Below are 24,671 nucleotides of genomic sequence, written 5' to 3' on the forward strand. Positions count from 1 at the left end.
TAGGAGTAGTAGTGTCAGTGGTAGTAGTAGTTGCACTCGTGGTGGTGGTAGGAGTAGTAGTTTATGTGCTAGAAGTACTTGTGCTCGTGGTGGAGGTAGTAGTATTGTCTGTGGTAGAAGTACGGGAACTCGTGGTGGTGGTAGGAATAGTTCTGTCTGTGGTAGAAGTTGTTGTGCTCGTTCCCGTGGTATTAGTAGTAGTTTCTGTGGTAGAAGTAGGAGCGTTCCTGTTGGTGGTAGGAGTACTAGAGTCTGTACTAGAAGTAGGTGCGCTCGTGGTGCTGGTGGGTGTTTTAGTTTCTGTGGTTGAATTAGGAGCGCTCATTGTGGTGGTAGGAGTTGCCGTGCCTGTGGTAGAAGTAGGTGCTCTCGTGGTGGTACGAGTAGCAGGGTCTCTGTTAGAAGTAGTTTTGCTCGTGGTTGTGGTAGGAGCAGCATGTTCTGTGTGAGAAGTAGGAGCGCACTTGGTGGTGGTAGGAGTTGCACAGTCTGTGGAAGAAGTAGGAGCGTTCGTGGTCTTGGTAGTAGTAGTTTCTCTAGTAGAAGTAGGAGAGCTCGTGGTGGTGTTCAGAGTACTAGATACTTCCTTAGAGGTAGGAGCGCTCGTGGTGGTGGTAGGAGTAGGACTGTCTGTGGTAGAAGTAGGAGCGCTCGTGGTGTTGGTGGGAGTAGTGGTGACTGTGGTAGAAGTAGGAGCACTCATCTTGGTTGTAGGTGTATTAGTGTCTGTAGTAGAAGTTGTTGCGCTCGTGCTGGTGGTAGGAGTAGTACTTTCTGTGGTAGAAGCAGGAGCGCTCGTGGTGGTGTTAGGAGTAGTTGATTCTGTGGTAGAAGTAGGATTGCTCGTGGTGGTGGTAGGTGTAGTAGTGTCTGTGGTAGAAGTAGGATCGCTCGTGGTGGTGGTAGGCATAACAGGTTTTGTGGTAGAACAAGAAGCACTCGTGGTGTTTGTGGTAGTAGTAGTTTCTAGGGTAGAAGTAGTGGCTCTCGTTCTGGTGGTAGGAGTAGTAGTGCTCTGGTAGAAGTAGTTGTGCTCGTGGGGGTGGGAGAACTAGTAGTTTCTTTGGTAGAAGTAGGAGCACTCTTGGTGGTAAGAGCAGTAGATTCTGTGGTAGAAGTATGATCGCTCGTGATGGAGGTAGGAGTAGCAGGGCCTGTGGTAGAAGTAGGTGCTCTCGTCATGTTGGAAGGAGTAGCATATTTTGTGGTACAAGTAGTTGCACTCGTGGTGGTGGTAGGAGTAGCAGGTTTTGTGCTAGAAGTAGTATCGCCTGTGGTGGTGCTTGGAGTTGCATGTTCTGTGGTAGAAGTAGGAGTGTTCATGGTGGTGGTAGGGTAGTAGTTTCTTTGGTAGAAGTAGGAGTGCTCATTTTGTTGGTAGGAGTAGTAGTGTCTGTGGTAGATGTAGGAGTGCTCGTGGAGGTGCTTGGAGTAGTAGTGTCTGTGGTAGAAGTAGGAGCACTGGTGGTGGTGGTAAGAATAGTGTTCTCTGTGGTAGTAGAAGCTGTGCTCGTGGTGGAGGGAGAATTAGTAGTTTCCGTGGTAGAAATAGGAGTGCTCGTGTTGGTGGTAGTAGTAGTAGTTTCTGTGGCAGAAGTAGGAGCGCTCAGGGTGTTGGTAGGAATATCAGGGTCTGTGGTAGAAGTAGGTGCTCCCGTGGTTGTGGTAGAATTAGTAGTGTTTGTGATAGCAGTAGTGGTGGTCGTAGTGGTTCTAGGAGTAATAATGTCTTTGGTAGAAGTATGAGCGCTCGTGGTGGTTGAAGGTGTAGTAGTGTCTTTGGTAGAAGTATGAGCGCCCATGGTGGTGTTACGAGTAGTAGTTTCTGTGGTAGAAGTCGCAGTGCTCGTGGTGGTGATAGGAATAGCAGGGTCTGTGGTACACATAGGTTCTCTCGTGATAGTGGTAAGAGTAGTAGTGTCTGTGTTAGAAGCAGTGGTTCTCGTGGGTGTGGTAGGAGTAGTATTCTGTTTTGTATTTGTATGAGCATTCGTGGTGGTGACAGGAGTCGTAGTGTCTGTGGTAGAAGTAGTTGTGCTCATGGTGGTGGTAGAAGTAGCAGGTATGGTGGTAGAAGTAGGAGGGCTAGTGATGGAGGTAGGCGTAGTAGTGTCTGTGTTAGAAGGAAGAGCGCTAGTCCTCCTGGTAGTAATTGCACGGTCTCTGATAGAAGTAGGAGGCTCATGGTTGTGATAGCAGTAGAAATGTCTGTGGTAGAAGTAGTTGTGCTCGTGGTGGGTGTAGGAGTAGTAGTTTCTGTGGTAGAGTACTGGCACCAGTGTTGGTGGTAGGAACACTAGTGTCTGTGGTAGAAGTATTTGCACTCGTGGTGGTGGTAAGAGCAGTAGTGTCTGTGGTAGAAGTACTTACACTCGGGGTGGTGGTAGGAGTAGTACGGTCTGTGGTAGAAGTAGTTGCGCTCGTGGTGGTAGTAGGAATAGTAGTTTCTGTAGAAGAAGTAGGAGCTCTCTTCCTGTTGGTAGGAGTAGTAGTTTCTGTTGTAGAAATAGGATCTCTCGTGATGGAGGTAGAGGTAGCAGGGCCTGTGGTAGAAGTAGGTGCTCTCGTTGTGTTGGTAGGAGTAGAAGGCTTTGGGGTACAAGAAGATCCACTCGCGGTGGTGGTAGGAGAAGCAGGTATTGTGGTAGAAGTAGTAACACTTGTGGTGGTGGTCTGAGTTGCATGTTCTGTGGTAGAAGTAGGAGCGTTCATGTTGGTGGTAGGGTAGTAGTTTCTTTGATAGAAGTAGGAGCGCTCGTTGTGTTGGTAGGAGGAGTAGTGTCTATGGTAGAGGGAGGAGAGCTCATGGTGTTTCTTGGAGTAATAGTGTCTGTGGTAGAAGTAGGAGCGCTCGTGATGGTGTTAGGCATAGTAGTGTCGGTGGTAGATGTAGTTCGTTCGTGGTGGTGGTAGGAGCAGTAGTTTCTGCAGTAGAAGTAGCAGTGTTCATTGTGGTTGTTGGAGTAGTGGTTTCTGTGGTAGAAGTAGGAGTGCTCTTGGTGGTGGTAGGAGTAACAGGGTGTGTGGTACAAGGAGGTGTTCTTCTGTTGGTGGTAGGTGTAGTAGTTTCTGTGGTTGAAGGACTGGTGATCGTGGGGCAGGTAGGAGTAGTAAAGTCTTTCGTAGAAATATGCGCACTCGTGGTGGTGGTAGGAGTAGTAGTGTCAGTGGTAGTAGTAGTTGCACTCGTGGTGGTGGTAGGAGTAGTAGTTTATGTGCTAGAAGTACTTGTGCTCGTGGTGGAGGTAGTAGTATTGTCTGTGGTAGAAGTACGGGAACTCGTGGTGGTGGTAGGAATAGTTCTGTCTGTGGTAGAAGTTGTTGTGCTCGTTCCCGTGGTATTAGTAGTAGTTTCTGTGGTAGAAGTAGGAGCGTTCCTGTTGGTGGTAGGAGTACTAGAGTCTGTACTAGAAGTAGGGGCGCTCGTGGTGCTGGTGGGTGTTTTAGTTTCTGTGGTTGAATTAGGAGTGCTCATTGTGGTGGTGGGAGTTGCCGTGCCTGTGGTAGAAGTAGGTGCTCTCGTGGTGGTACGAGTAGCAGGGTCTCTGTTAGAAGTAGTTTTGCTCATGGTGGTGGTAGGAGCAGCATGTTCTGTGTGAGAAGTAGGAGCGCACTTGGTGGTGGTAGGAGTTGCACAGTCTGTGGAAGAAATAGGAGCGTTCGTGGTCTTGGTAGTAGTAGTTCCTCTAGTAGAAGTAGGAGAGCTCGTGGTGGTGTTCAGAGTACTAGATACTTTGTTAGAGGTACGAGCGCTCGTGGTGGTGGTAGGGTAATAGTTTCTTTGATAGAAGTAGGAGCGCTTGTTGTGTTGTTAGGAGGAGTAGTGTCTGTGGTAGAGGGAGGAGATCGCTCATGGTGCTTCTTGGAGTAATAGTGTCTGTGGTAGAAGTAGGAGCGCTCGTGATGGTGTTAGGAGTAGTAGTGTCTGTGGCAGATGTAGTTCGCTCGTGGTGGTGATAGGTGCAGTAGTTTCTGCAGTAGAAGTAGGAGTGTTGGTTGTGGTGGTTGGAGTAGTAGTTTCTGTGGTAGAAGTAGGAGTGCTCTTGGTGGTGGTAGGAGTAACAGGGTGTGTGGTACAAGGAGGTGTTCTTCTGTTGGTGGTAGGTGTAGTAGTTTCTGTGGTTGAAGGACTGGTGATCGTGGGGCAGGTAGGAGTAGTAAAGTCTTTTGTAGAAATATGCGCACTCGTGGTGGTGGTAGGAGTAGTAGTGTCAGTGGTAGTAGTAGTTGCACTCGTGGTGGTGGTAGGAGTAGTAGTTTATGTGCTAGAAGTACTTGTGCTCGTGGTGGAGGTAGTAGTATTGTCTGTGGTAGAAGTACGGGAACTCGTGGTGGTGGTAGGAATAGTTCTGTCTGTGGTAGAAGTTGTTGTGCTCGTTCCCGTGGTATTAGTAGTAGTTTCTGTGGTAGAAGTAGGAGCGTTCCTGTTGGTGGTAGGAGTACTAGAGTCTGTACTAGAAGTAGGGGCGCTCGTGGTGCTGGTGGGTGTTTTAGTTTCTGTGGTTGAATTAGGAGCGCTCATTGTGGTGGTAGGAGTTGCCGTGCCTGTGGTAGAAGTAGGTGCTCTCGTGGTGGTACGAGTAGCAGGGTCTCTGTTAGAAGTAGTTTTGCTCGTGGTGGTGGTAGGAGCAGCATGTTCTGTGTGAGAAGTAGGAGCACACTTGGTGGTGGTAGGAGTTGCACAGTCTGTGGAAGAAGTAGGAGCGTTCGTGGTCTTGGTAGTAGTAGTTTCTCTAGTAGAAGTAGGAGAGCTCGTGGTGGTGTTCAGAGTACTAGATACTTCCTTAGAGGTAGGAGCGCTCGTGGTGGTGGTAGGAGTAGGACTGTCTGTGGTAGAAGTAGGAGCGCTCGTGGTGTTGGTGGGAGTAGTGGTGACTGTGGTAGAAGTAGGAGCACTCATCTTGGTTGTAGGTGTATTAGTGTCTGTAGTAGAAGTTGTTGCGCTCGTGCTGGTGGTAGGAGTAGTACTTTCTGTGGTAGAAGCAGGAGCGCTTGTGGTGGTGTTAGGAGTAGTTGATTCTGTGGTAGAAGTAGGATTGCTCGTGGTGGTGGTAGGTGTAGTAGTGTCTGTGGTAGAAGTAGGATCGCTCGTGGTGGTGGTAGGCATAACAGGTTTTGTGGTAGAACAAGAAGCACTCGTGGTGTTTGTGGTAGTAGTAGTTTCTAGGGTAGAAGTAGTGGCTCTCGTTCTGGTGGTAGGAGTAGTAGTGCTCTGGTAGAAGTAGTTGTGCTCGTGGGGGTGGGAGAACTAGTAGTTTCTTTGGTAGAAGTAGGAGCACTCTTGGTGGTAAGAGCAGTAGATTCTGTGGTAGAAGTATGATCGCTCGTGATGGAGGTAGGAGTAGCAGGGCCTGTGGTAGAAGTAGGTGCTCTCGTCGTGTTGGAAGGAGTAGCATATTTTGTGGTACAAGTAGTTGCACTCGTGGTGGTGGTAGGAGTAGCAGGTTTTGTGCTAGAAGTAGTATTGCCTGTGGTGGTGCTTGGAGTTGCATGTTCTGTGGTAGAAGTAGGAGTGTTCATGGTGGTGGTAGGGTAGTAGTTTCTTTGGTAGAAGTAGGAGTGCTCATTTTGTTGGTAGGAGTAGTAGTGTCTGTGGTAGATGTAGGAGTGCTCGTGGAGGTGCTTGGAGTAGTAGTGTCTGTGGTAGAAGTAGGAGCACTGGTGGTGGTGGTAAGAGTAGTGTTCTCTGTGGTAGTAGAAGCTGTGCTCGTGGTGGAGGGAGAATTAGTAGTTTCCGTGGTAGAAATAGGAGTGCTCGTGTTGGTGGTAGTAGTAGTAGTTTCTGTGGCAGAAGTAGGAGCGCTCAGGGTGTTGGTAGGAATATCAGGGTCTGTGGTAGAAGTAGGTGCTCCCGTGGTTGTGGTAGAATTAGTAGTGTTTGTGATAGCAGTAGTGGTGGTCGTAGTGGTTCTAGGAGTAATAATGTCTTTGGTAGAAGTATGAGCGCTCGTGGTGGTTGAAGGTGTAGTAGTGTCTTTGGTAGAAGTATGAGCGCCCATGGTGGTGTTACGAGTAGTAGTTTCTGTGGTAGAAGTCGCAGTGCTCGTGGTGGTGATAGGAATAGCAGGGTCTGTGGTACACATAGGTTCTCTCGTGATAGTGGTAAGAGTAGTAGTGTCTGTGTTAGAAGCAGTGGTTCTCGTGGGGGTGGTAGGAGTAGTATTCTGTTTCGTATTTGTATGAGCATTCGTGGTGGTGACAGAAGTCGTAGTGTCTGTGGTAGAAGTAGTTGTGCTCATGGTGGTGGTAGAAGTAGCAGGTATGGTGATAGAAGTAGGAGGGCTAGTGATGGAGGTAGGCGTAGTAGTGTCTGTGTTAGAAGGAAGAGCGCTAGTCCTCCTGGTAGTAATTGCACGGTCTCTGATAGAAGTAGGAGGCTCATGGTTGTGATAGCAGTAGAAATGTCTGTGGTAGAAGTAGTTGTGCTCGTGGTGGGTGTAGGAGTAGTAGTTTCGGTGGTAGAGTACTGGCACCAGTGTTGGTGGTAGGAACACTAGTGTCTGTGGTAGAAGTATTTGCACTCGTGGTGGTGGTAAGAGCAGTAGTGTCTGTGGTAGAAGTACTTACACTCGGGGTGGTGGTAGGAGTAGTACGGTCTGTGGTAGAAGTAGTTGCGCTCGTGGTGGTAGTAGGAATAGTAGTTTCTGTAGAAGAAGTAGGAGCTCTCTTCCTGTTGGTAGGAGTAGTAGTTTCTGTTGTAGAAATAGGATCTCTCGTGATGGAGGTAGAGGTAGCAGGGCCTGTGGTAGAAGTAGGTGCTCTCGTTGTGTTGGTAGGAGTAGAAGGCTTTGGGGTACAAGAAGATCCACTCGCGGTGGTGGTAGGAGAAGCAGGTATTGTGGTAGAAGTAGTAACACTTGTGGTGGTGGTCTGAGTTGCATGTTCTGTGGTAGAAGTAGGAGCGTTCATGTTGGTGGTAGGGTAGTAGTTTCTTTGATAGAAGTAGGAGCGCTCGTTGTGTTGGTAGGAGGAGTAGTGTCTATGGTAGAGGGAGGAGAGCTCATGGTGTTTCTTGGAGTAATAGTGTCTGTGGTAGAAGTAGGAGCGCTCGTGATGGTGTTAGGCATAGTAGTGTCGGTGGTAGATGTAGTTCGTTCGTGGTGGTGGTAGGAGCAGTAGTTTCTGCAGTAGAAGTAGCAGTGTTCATTGTGGTTGTTGGAGTAGTGGTTTCTGTGGTAGAAGTAGGAGTGCTCTTGGTGGTGGTAGGAGTAACAGGGTGTGTGGTACAAGGAGGTGTTCTTCTGTTGGTGGTAGGTGTAGTAGTTTCTGTGGTTGAAGGACTGGTGATCGTGGGGCAGGTAGGAGTAGTAAAGTCTTTTGTAGAAATATGCGCACTCGTGGTGGTGGTAGGAGTAGTAGTGTCAGTGGTAGTAGTAGTTGCACTCGTGGTGGTGGTAGGAGTAGTAGTTTATGTGCTAGAAGTACTTGTGCTCGTGGTGGAGGTAGTAGTATTGTCTGTGGTAGAAGTACGGGAACTCGTGGTGGTGGTAGGAATAGTTCTGTCTGTGGTAGAAGTTGTTGTGCTCGTTCCCGTGGTATTAGTAGTAGTTTCTGTGGTAGAAGTAGGAGCGTTCCTGTTGGTGGTAGGAGTACTAGAGTCTGTACTAGAAGTAGGGGCGCTCGTGGTGCTGGTGGGTGTTTTAGTTTCTGTGGTTGAATTAGGAGTGCTCATTGTGGTGGTAGGAATTGCCGTGCCTGTGGTAGAAGTAGGTGCTCTCGTGGTGGTACGAGTAGCAGGGTCTCTGTTAGAAGTAGTTTTGCTCATGGTGGTGGTAGGAGCAGCATGTTCTGTGTGAGAAGTAGGAGCGCACTTGGTGGTGGTAGGAGTTGCACAGTCTGTGGAAGAAATAGGAGCGTTCGTGGTCTTGGTAGTAGTAGTTCCTCTTGTAGAAGTAGGAGAGCTCGTGGTGGTGTTCAGAGTACTAGATACTTTGTTAGAGGTACGAGCGCTCGTGGTGGTGGTAGGGTAATAGTTTCTTTGATAGAAGTAGGAGCGCTTGTTGTGTTGTTAGGAGGAGTAGTGTCTGTGGTAGAGGGAGGAGATCGCTCATGGTGCTTCTTGGAGTAATAGTGTCTGTGGTAGAAGTAGGAGCGCTCGTGATGGTGTTAGGAGTAGTAGTGTCTGTGGCAGATGTAGTTCGCTCGTGGTGGTGATAGGTGCAGTAGTTTCTGCAGTAGAAGTAGGAGTGTTGGTTGTGGTGGTTGGAGTAGTAGTTTCTGTGGTAGAAGTAGGAGTGCTCTTGGTGGTGGTAGGAGTAACAGGGTGTGTGGTACAAGGAGGTGTTCTTCTGTTGGTGGTAGGTGTAGTAGTTTCTGTGGTTGAAGGACTGGTGATCGTGGGGCAGGTAGGAGTAGTAAAGTCTTTCGTAGAAATATGCGCACTCGTGGTGGTGGTAGGAGTAGTAGTGTCAGTGGTAGTAGTAGTTGCACTCGTGGTGGTGGTAGGAGTAGTAGTTTATGTGCTAGAAGTACTTGTGCTCGTGGTGGAGGTAGTAGTATTGTCTGTGGTAGAAGTACGGGAACTCGTGGTGGTGGTAGGAATAGTTCTGTCTGTGGTAGAAGTTGTTGTGCTCGTTCCCGTGGTATTAGTAGTAGTTTCTGTGGTAGAAGTAGGAGCGTTCCTGTTGGTGGTAGGAGTACTAGAGTCTGTACTAGAAGTAGGGGCGCTCGTGGTGCTGGTGGGTGTTTTAGTTTCTGTGGTTGAATTAGGAGCGCTCATTGTGGTGGTAGGAGTTGCCGTGCCTGTGGTAGAAGTAGGTGCTCTCGTGGTGGTACGAGTAGCAGGGTCTCTGTTAGAAGTAGTTTTGCTCGTGGTGGTGGTAGGAGCAGCATGTTCTGTGTGAGAAGTAGGAGCACACTTGGTGGTGGTAGGAGTTGCACAGTCTGTGGAAGAAGTAGGAGCGTTCGTGGTCTTGGTAGTAGTAGTTTCTCTAGTAGAAGTAGGAGAGCTCGTGGTGGTGTTCAGAGTACTAGATACTTCCTTAGAGGTAGGAGCGCTCGTGGTGGTGGTAGGAGTAGGACTGTCTGTGGTAGAAGTAGGAGCGCTCGTGGTGTTGGTGGGAGTAGTGGTGACTGTGGTAGAAGTAGGAGCACTCATCTTGGTTGTAGGTGTATTAGTGTCTGTAGTAGAAGTTGTTGCGCTCGTGCTGGTGGTAGGAGTAGTACTTTCTGTGGTAGAAGCAGGAGCGCTCGTGGTGGTGTTAGGAGTAGTTGATTCTGTGGTAGAAGTAGGATTGCTCGTGGTGGTGGTAGGTGTAGTAGTGTCTGTGGTAGAAGTAGGATCGCTCGTGGTGGTGGTAGGCATAACAGGTTTTGTGGTAGAACAAGAAGCACTCGTGGTGTTTGTGGTAGTAGTAGTTTCTAGGGTAGAAGTAGTGGCTCTCGTTCTGGTGGTAGGAGTAGTAGTGCTCTGGTAGAAGTAGTTGTGCTCGTGGGGGTGGGAGAACTAGTAGTTTCTTTGGTAGAAGTAGGAGCACTCTTGGTGGTAAGAGCAGTAGATTCTGTGGTAGAAGTATGATCGCTCGTGATGGAGGTAGGAGTAGCAGGGCCTGTGGTAGAAGTAGGTGCTCTCGTCGTGTTGGAAGGAGTAGCATATTTTGTGGTACAAGTAGTTGCACTCGTGGTGGTGGTAGGAGTAGCAGGTTTTGTGCTAGAAGTAGTATCGCCTGTGGTGGTGCTTGGAGTTGCATGTTCTGTGGTAGAAGTAGGAGTGTTCATGGTGGTGGTAGGGTAGTAGTTTCTTTGGTAGAAGTAGGAGTGCTCATTTTGTTGGTAGGAGTAGTAGTGTCTGTGGTAGATGTAGGAGTGCTCATGGAGGTGCTTGGAGTAGTAGTGTCTGTGGTAGAAGTAGGAGCACTGGTGGTGGTGGTAAGAATAGTGTTCTCTGTGGTAGTAGAAGCTGTGCTCGTGGTGGAGGGAGAATTAGTAGTTTCCGTGGTAGAAATAGGAGTGCTCGTGTTGGTGGTAGTAGAAGTAGTTTCTGTGGCAGAAGTAGGAGCGCTCAGGGTGTTGGTAGGAATATCAGGGTCTGTGGTAGAAGTAGGTGCTCCCGTGGTTGTGGTAGAATTAGTAGTGTTTGTGATAGCAGTAGTGGTGGTCGTAGTGGTTCTAGGAGTAATAATGTCTTTGGTAGAAGTATGAGCGCTCGTGGTGGTTGAAGGTGTAGTAGTGTCTTTGGTAGAAGTATGAGCGCCCATGGTGGTGTTACGAGTAGTAGTTTCTGTGGTAGAAGTCGCAGTGCTCGTGGTGGTGATAGGAATAGCAGGGTCTGTGGTACACATAGGTTCTCTCGTGATAGTGGTAAGAGTAGTAGTGTCTGTGTTAGAAGCAGTGGTTCTCGTGGGTGTGGTAGGAGTAGTATTCTGTTTCGTATTTGTATGAGCATTCGTGGTGGTGACAGGAGTCGTAGTGTCTGTGGTAGAAGTAGTTGTGCTCATGGTGGTGGTAGAAGTAGCAGGTATGGTGATAGAAGTAGGAGGGCTAGTGATGGAGGTAGGCGTAGTAGTGTCTGTGTTAGAAGGAAGAGCGCTAGTCCTCCTGGTAGTAATTGCACGGTCTCTGATAGAAGTAGGAGGCTCATGGTTGTGATAGCAGTAGAAATGTCTGTGGTAGAAGTAGTTGTGCTCGTGGTGGGTGTAGGAGTAGTAGTTTCTGTGGTAGAGTACTGGCACCAGTGTTGGTGGTAGGAACACTAGTGTCTGTGGTAGAAGTATTTGCACTCGTGGTGGTGGTAAGAGCAGTAGTGTCTGTGGTAGAAGTACTTACACTCGGGGTGGTGGTAGGAGTAGTACGGTCTGTGGTAGAAGTAGTTGCGCTCGTGGTGGTAGTAGGAATAGTAGTTTCTGTAGAAGAAGTAGGAGCTCTCTTCCTGTTGGTAGGAGTAGTAGTTTCTGTTGTAGAAATAGGATCTCTCGTGATGGAGGTAGAGGTAGCAGGGCCTGTGGTAGAAGTAGGTGCTCTCGTTGTGTTGGTAGGAGTAGAAGGCTTTGGGGTACAAGAAGATCCACTCGCGGTGGTGGTAGGAGAAGCAGGTATTGTGGTAGAAGTAGTAACACTTGTGGTGGTGGTCTGAGTTGCATGTTCTGTGGTAGAAGTAGGAGCGTTCATGTTGGTGGTAGGGTAGTAGTTTCTTTGATAGAAGTAGGAGCGCTCGTTGTGTTGGTAGGAGGAGTAGTGTCTATGGTAGAGGGAGGAGAGCTCATGGTGTTTCTTGGAGTAATAGTGTCTGTGGTAGAAGTAGGAGCGCTCGTGATGGTGTTAGGCATAGTAGTGTCGGTGGTAGATGTAGTTCGTTCGTGGTGGTGGTAGGAGCAGTAGTTTCTGCAGTAGAAGTAGCAGTGTTCATTGTGGTTGTTGGAGTAGTGGTTTCTGTGGTAGAAGTAGGAGTGCTCTTGGTGGTGGTAGGAGTAACAGGGTGTGTGGTACAAGGAGGTGTTCTTCTGTTGGTGGTAGGTGTAGTAGTTTCTGTGGTTGAAGGACTGGTGATCGTGGGGCAGGTAGGAGTAGTAAAGTCTTTTGTAGAAATATGCGCACTCGTGGTGGTGGTAGGAGTAGTAGTGTCAGTGGTAGTAGTAGTTGCACTCGTGGTGGTGGTAGGAGTAGTAGTTTATGTGCTAGAAGTACTTGTGCTCGTGGTGGAGGTAGTAGTATTGTCTGTGGTAGAAGTACGGGAACTCGTGGTGGTGGTAGGAATAGTTCTGTCTGTGGTAGAAGTTGTTGTGCTCGTTCCCGTGGTATTAGTAGTAGTTTCTGTGGTAGAAGTAGGAGCGTTCCTGTTGGTGGTAGGAGTACTAGAGTCTGTACTAGAAGTAGGGGCGCTCGTGGTGCTGGTGGGTGTTTTAGTTTCTGTGGTTGAATTAGGAGTGCTCATTGTGGTGGTAGGAATTGCCGTGCCTGTGGTAGAAGTAGGTGCTCTCGTGGTGGTACGAGTAGCAGGGTCTCTGTTAGAAGTAGTTTTGCTCATGGTGGTGGTAGGAGCAGCATGTTCTGTGTGAGAAGTAGGAGCGCACTTGGTGGTGGTAGGAGTTGCACAGTCTGTGGAAGAAATAGGAGCGTTCGTGGTCTTGGTAGTAGTAGTTCCTCTAGTAGAAGTAGGAGAGCTCGTGGTGGTGTTCAGAGTACTAGATACTTTGTTAGAGGTACGAGCGCTCGTGGTGGTGGTAGGGTAATAGTTTCTTTGATAGAAGTAGGAGCGCTTGTTGTGTTGTTAGGAGGAGTAGTGTCTGTGGTAGAGGGAGGAGATCGCTCATGGTGCTTCTTGGAGTAATAGTGTCTGTGGTAGAAGTAGGAGCGCTCGTGATGGTGTTAGGAGTAGTAGTGTCTGTGGCAGATGTAGTTCGCTCGTGGTGGTGATAGGTGCAGTAGTTTCTGCAGTAGAAGTAGGAGTGTTGGTTGTGGTGGTTGGAGTAGTAGTTTCTGTGGTAGAAGTAGGAGTGCTCTTGGTGGTGGTAGGAGTAACAGGGTGTGTGGTACAAGGAGGTGTTCTTCTGTTGGTGGTAGGTGTAGTAGTTTCTGTGGTTGAAGGACTGGTGATCGTGGGGCAGGTAGGAGTAGTAAAGTCTTTCGTAGAAATATGCGCACTCGTGGTGGTGGTAGGAGTAGTAGTGTCAGTGGTAGTAGTAGTTGCACTCGTGGTGGTGGTAGGAGTAGTAGTTTATGTGCTAGAAGTACTTGTGCTCGTGGTGGAGGTAGTAGTATTGTCTGTGGTAGAAGTACGGGAACTCGTGGTGGTGGTAGGAATAGTTCTGTCTGTGGTAGAAGTTGTTGTGCTCGTTCCCGTGGTATTAGTAGTAGTTTCTGTGGTAGAAGTAGGAGCGTTCCTGTTGGTGGTAGGAGTACTAGAGTCTGTACTAGAAGTAGGGGCGCTCGTGGTGCTGGTGGGTGTTTTAGTTTCTGTGGTTGAATTAGGAGCGCTCATTGTGGTGGTAGGAGTTGCCGTGCCTGTGGTAGAAGTAGGTGCTCTCGTGGTGGTACGAGTAGCAGGGTCTCTGTTAGAAGTAGTTTTGCTCGTGGTGGTGGTAGGAGCAGCATGTTCTGTGTGAGAAGTAGGAGCACACTTGGTGGTGGTAGGAGTTGCACAGTCTGTGGAAGAAGTAGGAGCGTTCGTGGTCTTGGTAGTAGTAGTTTCTCTAGTAGAAGTAGGAGAGCTCGTGGTGGTGTTCAGAGTACTAGATACTTCCTTAGAGGTAGGAGCGCTCGTGGTGGTGGTAGGAGTAGGACTGTCTGTGGTAGAAGTAGGAGCGCTCGTGGTGTTGGTGGGAGTAGTGGTGACTGTGGTAGAAGTAGGAGCACTCATCTTGGTTGTAGGTGTATTAGTGTCTGTAGTAGAAGTTGTTGCGCTCGTGCTGGTGGTAGGAGTAGTACTTTCTGTGGTAGAAGCAGGAGCGCTTGTGGTGGTGTTAGGAGTAGTTGATTCTGTGGTAGAAGTAGGATTGCTCGTGGTGGTGGTAGGTGTAGTAGTGTCTGTGGTAGAAGTAGGATCGCTCGTGGTGGTGGTAGGCATAACAGGTTTTGTGGTAGAACAAGAAGCACTCGTGGTGTTTGTGGTAGTAGTAGTTTCTAGGGTAGAAGTAGTGGCTCTCGTTCTGGTGGTAGGAGTAGTAGTGCTCTGGTAGAAGTAGTTGTGCTCGTGGGGGTGGGAGAACTAGTAGTTTCTTTGGTAGAAGTAGGAGCACTCTTGGTGGTAAGAGCAGTAGATTCTGTGGTAGAAGTATGATCGCTCGTGATGGAGGTAGGAGTAGCAGGGCCTGTGGTAGAAGTAGGTGCTCTCGTCGTGTTGGAAGGAGTAGCATATTTTGTGGTACAAGTAGTTGCACTCGTGGTGGTGGTAGGAGTAGCAGGTTTTGTGCTAGAAGTAGTATTGCCTGTGGTGGTGCTTGGAGTTGCATGTTCTGTGGTAGAAGTAGGAGTGTTCATGGTGGTGGTAGGGTAGTAGTTTCTTTGGTAGAAGTAGGAGTGCTCATTTTGTTGGTAGGAGTAGTAGTGTCTGTGGTAGATGTAGGAGTGCTCGTGGAGGTGCTTGGAGTAGTAGTGTCTGTGGTAGAAGTAGGAGCACTGGTGGTGGTGGTAAGAGTAGTGTTCTCTGTGGTAGTAGAAGCTGTGCTCGTGGTGGAGGGAGAATTAGTAGTTTCCGTGGTAGAAATAGGAGTGCTCGTGTTGGTGGTAGTAGTAGTAGTTTCTGTGGCAGAAGTAGGAGCGCTCAGGGTGTTGGTAGGAATATCAGGGTCTGTGGTAGAAGTAGGTGCTCCCGTGGTTGTGGTAGAATTAGTAGTGTTTGTGATAGCAGTAGTGGTGGTCGTAGTGGTTCTAGGAGTAATAATGTCTTTGGTAGAAATATGAGCGCTCGTGGTGGTTGAAGGTGTAGTAGTGTCTTTGGTAGAAGTATGAGCGCCCATGGTGGTGTTACGAGTAGTAGTTTCTGTGGTAGAAGTCGCAGTGCTCGTGGTGGTGATAGGAATAGCAGGGTCTGTGGTACACATAGGTTCTCTCGTGATAGTGGTAAGAGTAGTAGTGTCTGTGTTAGAAGCAGTGGTTCTCGTGGGGGTGGTAGGAGTAGTATTCTGTTTCGTATTTGTATGAGCATTCGTGGTGGTGACAGGAGTCGTAGTGTCTGTGGTAGAAGTAGTTGTGCTCATGGTGGTGGTAGAAGTAGCAGGTATGGTGATAGAAGTAGGAGGGCTAGTGATGGAGGTAGGCGTAGTAGTGTCTGTGTTAGAAGGAAGAGCGCTAGTCCTCCTGGTAGTAATTGCACGGTCTCTGATAGAAGTAGGAGGCTCATGGTTGTGATAGCAGTAGAAATGTCTGTGGTAGAAGTAGTTGTGCTCGTGGTGGGTGTAGGAGTAGTAGTTTCTGTGGTAGAGTACTGGCACCAGTGTTGGTGGTAGGAACACTAGTGTCTGTGGTAGAAGTATTTGCACTCGTGGTGGTGGTAAGAGCAGTAGTGTCTGTGGTAGAAGTACTTACACTCGGGGTGGTGGTAGGAGTAGTACGGTCTGTGGTAGAAGTAGTTGCGCTCGTGGTGGTAGTAGGAATAGTAGTTTCTGTAGAAGAAGTAGGAGCTCTCTTCCTGTTGGTAGGAGTAGTAGTTTCTGTTGTAGAAATAGGATCTCTCGTGATGGAGGTAGAGGTAGCAGGGCCTGTGGTAGAAGTAGGTGCTCTCGTTGTGTTGGTAGGAGTAGAAGGCTTTGGGGTACAAGAAGATCCACTCGCGGTGGTGGTAGGAGAAGCAGGTATTGTGGTAGAAGTAGTAACACTTGTGGTGGTGGTCTGAGTTGCATGTTCTGTGGTAGAAGTAGGAGCGTTCATGTTGGTGGTAGGGTAGTAGTTTCTTTGATAGAAGTAGGAGCGCTCGTTGTGTTGGTAGGAGGAGTAGTGTCTATGGTAGAGGGAGGAGAGCTCATGGTGTTTCTTGGAGTAATAGTGTCTGTGGTAGAAGTAGGAGCGCTCGTGATGGTGTTAGGCATAGTAGTGTCGGTGGTAGATGTAGTTCGTTCGTGGTGGTGGTAGGAGCAGTAGTTTCTGCAGTAGAAGTAGCAGTGTTCATTGTGGTTGTTGGAGTAGTGGTTTCTGTGGTAGAAGTAGGAGTGCTCTTGGTGGTGGTAGGAGTAACAGGGTGTGTGGTACAAGGAGGTGTTCTTCTGTTGGTGGTAGGTGTAGTAGTTTCTGTGGTTGAAGGACTGGTGATCGTGGGGCAGGTAGGAGTAGTAAAGTCTTTTGTAGAAATATGCGCACTCGTGGTGGTGGTAGGAGTAGTAGTGTCAGTGGTAGTAGTAGTTGCACTCGTGGTGGTGGTAGGAGTAGTAGTTTATGTGCTAGAAGTACTTGTGCTCGTGGTGGAGGTAGTAGTATTGTCTGTGGTAGAAGTACGGGAACTCGTGGTGGTGGTAGGAATAGTTCTGTCTGTGGTAGAAGTTGTTGTGCTCGTTCCCGTGGTATTAGTAGTAGTTTCTGTGGTAGAAGTAGGAGCGTTCCTGTTGGTGGTAGGAGTACTAGAGTCTGTACTAGAAGTAGGGGCGCTCGTGGTGCTGGTGGGTGTTTTAGTTTCTGTGGTTGAATTAGGAGTGCTCATTGTGGTGGTAGGAATTGCCGTGCCTGTGGTAGAAGTAGGTGCTCTCGTGGTGGTACGAGTAGCAGGGTCTCTGTTAGAAGTAGTTTTGCTCATGGTGGTGGTAGGAGCAGCATGTTCTGTGTGAGAAGTAGGAGCGCACTTGGTGGTGGTAGGAGTTGCACAGTCTGTGGAAGAAATAGGAGCGTTCGTGGTCTTGGTAGTAGTAGTTCCTCTAGTAGAAGTAGGAGAGCTCGTGGTGGTGTTCAGAGTACTAGATACTTTGTTAGAGGTACGAGCGCTCGTGGTGGTGGTAGGGTAATAGTTTCTTTGATAGAAGTAGGAGCGCTTGTTGTGTTGTTAGGAGGAGTAGTGTCTGTGGTAGAGGGAGGAGATCGCTCATGGTGCTTCTTGGAGTAATAGTGTCTGTGGTAGAAGTAGGAGCGCTCGTGATGGTGTTAGGAGTAGTAGTGTCTGTGGCAGATGTAGTTCGCTCGTGGTGGTGATAGGTGCAGTAGTTTCTGCAGTAGAAGTAGGAGTGTTGGTTGTGGTGGTTGGAGTAGTAGTTTCTGTGGTAGAAGTAGGAGTGCTCTTGGTGGTGGTAGGAGTAACAGGGTGTGTGGTACAAGGAGGTGTTCTTCTGTTGGTGGTAGGTGTAGTAGTTTCTGTGGTTGAAGGACTGGTGATCGTGGGGCAGGTAGGAGTAGTAAAGTCTTTCGTAGAAATATGCGCACTCGTGGTGGTGGTAGGAGTAGTAGTGTCAGTGGTAGTAGTAGTTGCACTCGTGGTGGTGGTAGGAGTAGTAGTTTATGTGCTAGAAGTACTTGTGCTCGTGGTGGAGGTAGTAGTATTGTCTGTGGTAGAAGTACGGGAACTCGTGGTGGTGGTAGGAATAGTTCTGTCTGTGGTAGAAGTTGTTGTGCTCGTTCCCGTGGTATTAGTAGTAGTTTCTGTGGTAGAAGTAGGAGCGTTCCTGTTGGTGGTAGGAGTACTAGAGTCTGTACTAGAAGTAGGGGCGCTCGTGGTGCTGGTGGGTGTTTTAGTTTCTGTGGTTGAATTAGGAGCGCTCATTGTGGTGGTAGGAGTTGCCGTGCCTGTGGTAGAAGTAGGTGCTCTCGTGGTGGTACGAGTAGCAGGGTCTCTGTTAGAAGTAGTTTTGCTCGTGGTGGTGGTAGGAGCAGCATGTTCTGTGTGAGAAGTAGGAGCACACTTGGTGGTGGTAGGAGTTGCACAGTCTGTGGAAGAAGTAGGAGCGTTCGTGGTCTTGGTAGTAGTAGTTTCTCTAGTAGAAGTAGGAGAGCTCGTGGTGGTGTTCAGAGTACTAGATACTTCCTTAGAGGTAGGAGCGCTCGTGGTGGTGGTAGGAGTAGGACTGTCTGTGGTAGAAGTAGGAGCGCTCGTGGTGTTGGTGGGAGTAGTGGTGACTGTGGTAGAAGTAGGAGCACTCATCTTGGTTGTAGGTGTATTAGTGTCTGTAGTAGAAGTTGTTGCGCTCGTGCTGGTGGTAGGAGTAGTACTTTCTGTGGTAGAAGCAGGAGCGCTCGTGGTGGTGTTAGGAGTAGTTGATTCTGTGGTAGAAGTAGGATTGCTCGTGGTGGTGGTAGGTGTAGTAGTGTCTGTGGTAGAAGTAGGATCGCTCGTGGTGGTGGTAGGCATAACAGGTTTTGTGGTAGAACAAGAAGCACTCGTGGTGTTTGTGGTAGTAGTAGTTTCTAGGGTAGAAGTAGTGGCTCTCGTTCTGGTGGTAGGAGTAGTAGTGCTCTGGTAGAAGTAGTTGTGCTCGTGGGGGTGGGAGAACTAGTAGTTTCTTTGGTAGAAGTAGGAGCACTCTTGGTGGTAAGAGCAGTAGATTCTGTGGTAGAAGTATGATCGCTCGTGATGGAGGTAGGAGTAGCAGGGCCTGTGGTAGAAGTAGGTGCTCTCGTCGTGTTGGAAGGAGTAGCATATTTTGTGGTACAAGTAGTTGCACTCGTGGTGGTGGTAGGAGTAGCAGGTTTTGTGCTAGAAGTAGTATCGCCTGTGGTGGTGCTTGGAGTTGCATGTTCTGTGGTAGAAGTAGGAGTGCTCATGGTGGTGGTAGGGTAGTAGTTTCTTTGGTAGAAGTAGGAGTGCTCATTTTGTTGGTAGGAGTAGTAGTGTCTGTGGTAGATGTAGGAGTGCTCGTGGAGGTGCTTGGAGTAGTAGTGTCTGTGGTAGAAGTAGGAGCACTGGTGGTGGTGGTAAGAATAGTGTTCTCTGTGGTAGTAGAAGCTGTGCTCGTGGTGGAGGGAGAATTAGTAGTTTCCGTGGTAGAAATAGGAGTGCTCGTGTTGGTGGTAGTAGTAGTAGTTTCTGTGGCAGAAGTAGGAGCGCTCAGGGTGTTGGTAGGAATATCAGGGTCTGTGGTAGAAGTAGGTGCTCCCGTGGTTGTGGTAGAATTAGTAGTGTTTGTGATAGCAGTAGTGGTGGTCGTAGTGGTTCTAGGAGTAATAATGTCTTTGGTAGAAGTATGAGCGCTCGTGGTGGTTGAAGGTGTAGTAGTGTCTTTGGTAGAAGTATGAGCGCCCATGGTGGTGTTACGAGTAGTAGTTTCTGTGGTAGAAGTCGCAGTGCTCGTGGTGGTGATAGGAATAGCAGGGTCTGTGGTACACATAGGTTCTCTCGTGATAGTGGTAAGAGTAGTAGTGTCTGTGTTAGAAGCAGTGGTTCTCGTGGGTGTGGTAGGAGTAGTATTCTGTTTCGTATTTGTATGAGCATTCGTGGTGGTGACAGGAGTCGTAGTGTCTGTGGTAGAAGTAGTTGTGCTCATGGTGGTGGTAGAAGTAGCAGGTATGGTGATAGAAGTAGGAGGGCTAGTGATGGAGGTAGGCGTAGTAGTGTCTGTGTTAGAAGGAAGAGCGCTAGTCCTCCTGGTAGTAATTGCACGGTCTCTGATAGAAGTAGGAGGCTCATGGTTGTGATAGCAGTAGAAATGTCTGTGGTAGAAGTAGTTGTGCTCGTGGTGGGTGTAGGAGTAGTAGTTTCTGTGGTAGAGTACTGGCACCAGTGTTGGTGGTAGGAACACTAGTGTCTGTGGTAGAAGTATTTGCACTCGTGGTGGTGGTAAGAGCAGTAGTGTCTGTGGTAGAAGTACTTACACTCGGGGTGGTGGTAGGAGTAGTACGGTCTGTGGTAGAAGTAGTTGCGCTCGTGGTGGTAGTAGGAATAGTAGTTTCTGTAGAAGAAGTAGGAGCTCTCTTCCTGTTGGTAGGAGTAGTAGTTTCTGTTGTAGAAATAGGATCTCTCGTGATGGAGGTAGAGGTAGCAGGGCCTGTGGTAGAAGTAGGTGCTCTCGTTGTGTTGGTAGGAGTAGAAGGCTTTGGGGTACAAGAAGATCCACTCGCGGTGGTGGTAGGAGAAGCAGGTATTGTGGTAGAAGTAGTAACACTTGTGGTGGTGGTCTGAGTTGCATGTTCTGTGGTAGAAGTAGGAGCGTTCATGTTGGTGGTAGGGTAGTAGTTTCTTTGATAGAAGTAGGAGCGCTCGTTGTGTTGGTAGGAGGAGTAGTGTCTATGGTAGAGGGAGGAGAGCTCATGGTGTTTCTTGGAGTAATAGTGTCTGTGGTAGAAGTAGGAGCGCTCGTGATGGTGTTAGGCATAGTAGTGTCGGTGGTAGATGTAGTTCGTTCGTGGTGGTGGTAGGAGCAGTAGTTTCTGCAGTAGAAGTAGCAGTGTTCATTGTGGTTGTTGGAGTAGTGGTTTCTGTGGTAGAAGTAGGAGTGCTCTTGGTGGTGGTAGGAGTAACAGGGTGTGTGGTACAAGGAGGTGTTCTTCTGTTGGTGGTAGGTGTAGTAGTTTCTGTGGTTGAAGGACTGGTGATCGTGGGGCAGGTAGGAGTAGTAAAGTCTTTTGTAGAAATATGCGCACTCGTGGTGGTGGTAGGAGTAGTAGTGTCAGTGGTAGTAGTAGTTGCACTCGTGGTGGTGGTAGGAGTAGTAGTTTATGTGCTAGAAGTACTTGTGCTCGTGGTGGAGGTAGTAGTATTGTCTGTGGTAGAAGTACGGGAACTCGTGGTGGTGGTAGGAATAGTTCTGTCTGTGGTAGAAGTTGTTGTGCTCGTTCCCGTGGTATTAGTAGTAGTTTCTGTGGTAGAAGTAGGAGCGTTCCTGTTGGTGGTAGGAGTACTAGAGTCTGTACTAGAAGTAGGGGCGCTCGTGGTGCTGGTGGGTGTTTTAGTTTCTGTGGTTGAATTAGGAGTGCTCATTGTGGTGGTAGGAATTGCCGTGCCTGTGGTAGAAGTAGGTGCTCTCGTGGTGGTACGAGTAGCAGGGTCTCTGTTAGAAGTAGTTTTGCTCATGGTGGTGGTAGGAGCAGCATGTTCTGTGTGAGAAGTAGGAGCGCACTTGGTGGTGGTAGGAGTTGCACAGTCTGTGGAAGAAATAGGAGCGTTCGTGGTCTTGGTAGTAGTAGTTCCTCTAGTAGAAGTAGGAGAGCTCGTGGTGGTGTTCAGAGTACTAGATACTTTGTTAGAGGTACGAGCGCTCGTGGTGGTGGTAGGGTAATAGTTTCTTTGATAGAAGTAGGAGCGCTTGTTGTGTTGTTAGGAGGAGTAGTGTCTGTGGTAGAGGGAGGAGATCGCTCATGGTGCTTCTTGGAGTAATAGTGTCTGTGGTAGAAGTAGGAGCGCTCGTGATGGTGTTAGGAGTAGTAGTGTCTGTGGCAGATGTAGTTCGCTCGTGGTGGTGATAGGTGCAGTAGTTTCTGCAGTAGAAGTAGGAGTGTTGGTTGTGGTGGTTGGAGTAGTAGTTTCTGTGGTAGAAGTAGGAGTGCTCTTGGTGGTGGTAGGAGTAACAGGGTGTGTGGTACAAGGAGGTGTTCTTCTGTTGGTGGTAGGTGTAGTAGTTTCTGTGGTTGAAGGACTGGTGATCGTGGGGCAGGTAGGAGTAGTAAAGTCTTTCGTAGAAATATGCGCACTCGTGGTGGTGGTAGGAGTAGTAGTGTCAGTGGTAGTAGTAGTTGCACTCGTGGTGGTGGTAGGAGTAGTAGTTTATGTGCTAGAAGTACTTGTGCTCGTGGTGGAGGTAGTAGTATTGTCTGTGGTAGAAGTACGGGAACTCGTGGTGGTGGTAGGAATAGTTCTGTCTGTGGTAGAAGTTGTTGTGCTCGTTCCCGTGGTATTAGTAGTAGTTTCTGTGGTAGAAGTAGGAGCGTTCCTGTTGGTGGTAGGAGTACTAGAGTCTGTACTAGAAGTAGGGGCGCTCGTGGTGCTGGTGGGTGTTTTAGTTTCTGTGGTTGAATTAGGAGCGCTCATTGTGGTGGTAGGAGTTGCCGTGCCTGTGGTAGAAGTAGGTGCTCTCGTGGTGGTACGAGTAGCAGGGTCTCTGTTAGAAGTAGTTTTGCTCGTGGTGGTGGTAGGAGCAGCATGTTCTGTGTGAGAAGTAGGAGCACACTTGGTGGTGGTAGGAGTTGCACAGTCTGTGGAAGAAGTAGGAGCGTTCGTGGTCTTGGTAGTAGTAGTTTCTCTAGTAGAAGTAGGAGAGCTCGTGGTGGTGTTCAGAGTACTAGATACTTCCTTAGAGGTAGGAGCGCTCGTGGTGGTGGTAGGAGTAGGACTGTCTGTGGTAGAAGTAGGAGCGCTCGTGGTGTTGGTGGGAGTAGTGGTGACTGTGGTAGAAGTAGGAGCACTCATCTTGGTTGTAGGTGTATTAGTGTCTGTAGTAGAAGTTGTTGCGCTCGTGCTGGTGGTAGGAGTAGTACTTTCTGTGGTAGAAGCAGGAGCGCTTGTGGTGGTGTTAGGAGTAGTTGATTCTGTGGTAGAAGTAGGATTGCTCGTGGTGGTGGTAGGTGTAGTAGTGTCTGTGGTAGAAGTAGGATCGCTCGTGGTGGTGGTAGGCATAACAGGTTTTGTGGTAGAACAAGAAGCACTCGTGGTGTTTGTGGTAGTAGTAGTTTCTAGGGTAGAAGTAGTGGCTCTCGTTCTGGTGGTAGGAGTAGTAGTGCTCTGGTAGAAGTAGTTGTGCTCGTGGGGGTGGGAGAACTAGTAGTTTCTTTGGTAGAAGTAGGAGCACTCTTGGTGGTAAGAGCAGTAGATTCTGTGGTAGAAGTATGATCGCTCGTGATGGAGGTAGGAGTAGCAGGGCCTGTGGTAGAAGTAGGTGCTCTCGTCGTGTTGGAAGGAGTAGCATATTTTGTGGTACAAGTAGTTGCACTCGTGGTGGTGGTAGGAGTAGCAGGTTTTGTGCTAGAAGTAGTATTGCCTGTGGTGGTGCTTGGAGTTGCATGTTCTGTGGTAGAAGTAGGAGTGTTCATGGTGGTGGTAGGGTAGTAGTTTCTTTGGTAGAAGTAGGAGTGCTCATTTTGTTGGTAGGAGTAGTAGTGTCTGTGGTAGATGTAGGAGTGCTCGTGGAGGTGCTTGGAGTAGTAGTGTCTGTGGTAGAAGTAGGAGCACTGGTGGTGGTGGTAAGAGTAGTGTTCTCTGTGGTAGTAGAAGCTGTGCTCGTGGTGGAGGGAGAATTAGTAGTTTCCGTGGTAGAAATAGGAGTGCTCGTGTTGGTGGTAGTAGTAGTAGTTTCTGTGGCAGAAGTAGGAGCGCTCAGGGTGTTGGTAGGAATATCAGGGTCTGTGGTAGAAGTAGGTGCTCCCGTGGTTGTGGTAGAATTAGTAGTGTTTGTGATAGCAGTAGTGGTGGTCGTAGTGGTTCTAGGAGTAATAATGTCTTTGGTAGAAGTATGAGCGCTCGTGGTGGTTGAAGGTGTAGTAGTGTCTTTGGTAGAAGTATGAGCGCCCATGGTGGTGTTACGAGTAGTAGTTTCTGTGGTAGAAGTCGCAGTGCTCGTGGTGGTGATAGGAATAGCAGGGTCTGTGGTACACATAGGTTCTCTCGTGATAGTGGTAAGAGTAGTAGTGTCTGTGTTAGAAGCAGTGGTTCTCGTGGGGGTGGTAGGAGTAGTATTCTGTTTCGTATTTGTATGAGCATTCGTGGTGGTGACAGGAGTCGTAGTGTCTGTGGTAGAAGTAGTTGTGCTCATGGTGGTGGTAGAAGTAGCAGGTATGGTGATAGAAGTAGGAGGGCTAGTGATGGAGGTAGGCGTAGTAGTGTCTGTGTTAGAAGGAAGAGCGCTAGTCCTCCTGGTAGTAATTGCACGGTCTCTGATAGAAGTAGGAGGCTCATGGTTGTGATAGCAGTAGAAATGTCTGTGGTAGAAGTAGTTGTGCTCGTGGTGGGTGTAGGAGTAGTAGTTTCTGTGGTAGAGTACTGGCACCAGTGTTGGTGGTAGGAACACTAGTGTCTGTGGTAGAAGTATTTGCACTCGTGGTGGTGGTAAGAGCAGTAGTGTCTGTGGTAGAAGTACTTACACTCGGGGTGGTGGTAGGAGTAGTACGGTCTGTGGTAGAAGTAGTTGCGCTCGTGGTGGTAGTAGGAATAGTAGTTTCTGTAGAAGAAGTAGGAGCTCTCTTCCTGTTGGTAGGAGTAGTAGTTTCTGTTGTAGAAATAGGATCTCTCGTGATGGAGGTAGAGGTAGCAGGGCCTGTGGTAGAAGTAGGTGCTCTCGTTGTGTTGGTAGGAGTAGAAGGTTTTGGGGTACAAGAAGATCCACTCGCGGTGGTGGTAGGAGAAGCAGGTATTGTGGTAGAAGTAGTAACACTTGTGGTGGTGGTCTGAGTTGCATGTTCTGTGGTAGAAGTAGGAGCGTTCATGTTGGTGGTAGGGTAGTAGTTTCTTTGATAGAAGTAGGAGCGCTCGTTGTGTTGGTAGGAGGAGTAGTGTCTATGGTAGAGGGAGGAGAGCTCATGGTGTTTCTTGGAGTAATAGTGTCTGTGGTAGAAGTAGGAGCGCTCGTGATGGTGTTAGGCATAGTAGTGTCGGTGGTAGATGTAGTTCGTTCGTGGTGGTGGTAGGAGCAGTAGTTTCTGCAGTAGAAGTAGCAGTGTTCATTGTGGTTGTTGGAGTAGTGGTTTCTGTGGTAGAAGTAGGAGTGCTCTTGGTGGTGGTAGGAGTAACAGGGTGTGTGGTACAAGGAGGTGTTCTTCTGTTGGTGGTAGGTGTAGTAGTTTCTGTGGTTGAAGGACTGGTGATCGTGGGGCAGGTAGGAGTAGTAAAGTCTTTCGTAGAAATATGCGCACTCGTGGTGGTGGTAGGAGTAGTAGTGTCAGTGGTAGTAGTAGTTGCACTCGTGGTGGTGGTAGGAGTAGTAGTTTATGTGCTAGAAGTACTTGTGCTCGTGGTGGAGGTAGTAGTATTGTCTGTGGTAGAAGTACGGGAACTCGTGGTGGTGGTAGGAATAGTTCTGTCTGTGGTAGAAGTTGTTGTGCTCGTTCCCGTGGTATTAGTAGTAGTTTCTGTGGTAGAAGTAGGAGCGTTCCTGTTGGTGGTAGGAGTACTAGAGTCTGTACTAGAAGTAGGGGCGCTCGTGGTGCTGGTGGGTGTTTTAGTTTCTGTGGTTGAATTAGGAGTGCTCATTGTGGTGGTAGGAATTGCCGTGCCTGTGGTAGAAGTAGGTGCTCTCGTGGTGGTACGAGTAGCAGGGTCTCTGTTAGAAGTAGTTTTGCTCATGGTGGTGGTAGGAGCAGCATGTTCTGTGTGAGAAGTAGGAGCGCACTTGGTGGTGGTAGGAGTTGCACAGTCTGTGGAAGAAATAGGAGCGTTCGTGGTCTTGGTAGTAGTAGTTCCT

The sequence above is a fragment of the Balaenoptera ricei genome, chromosome 16, assembly GCF_028023285.1.
Source record: "Balaenoptera ricei isolate mBalRic1 chromosome 16, mBalRic1.hap2, whole genome shotgun sequence".
Classification (NCBI taxonomy): Eukaryota; Metazoa; Chordata; class Mammalia; order Artiodactyla; family Balaenopteridae; genus Balaenoptera; species Balaenoptera ricei.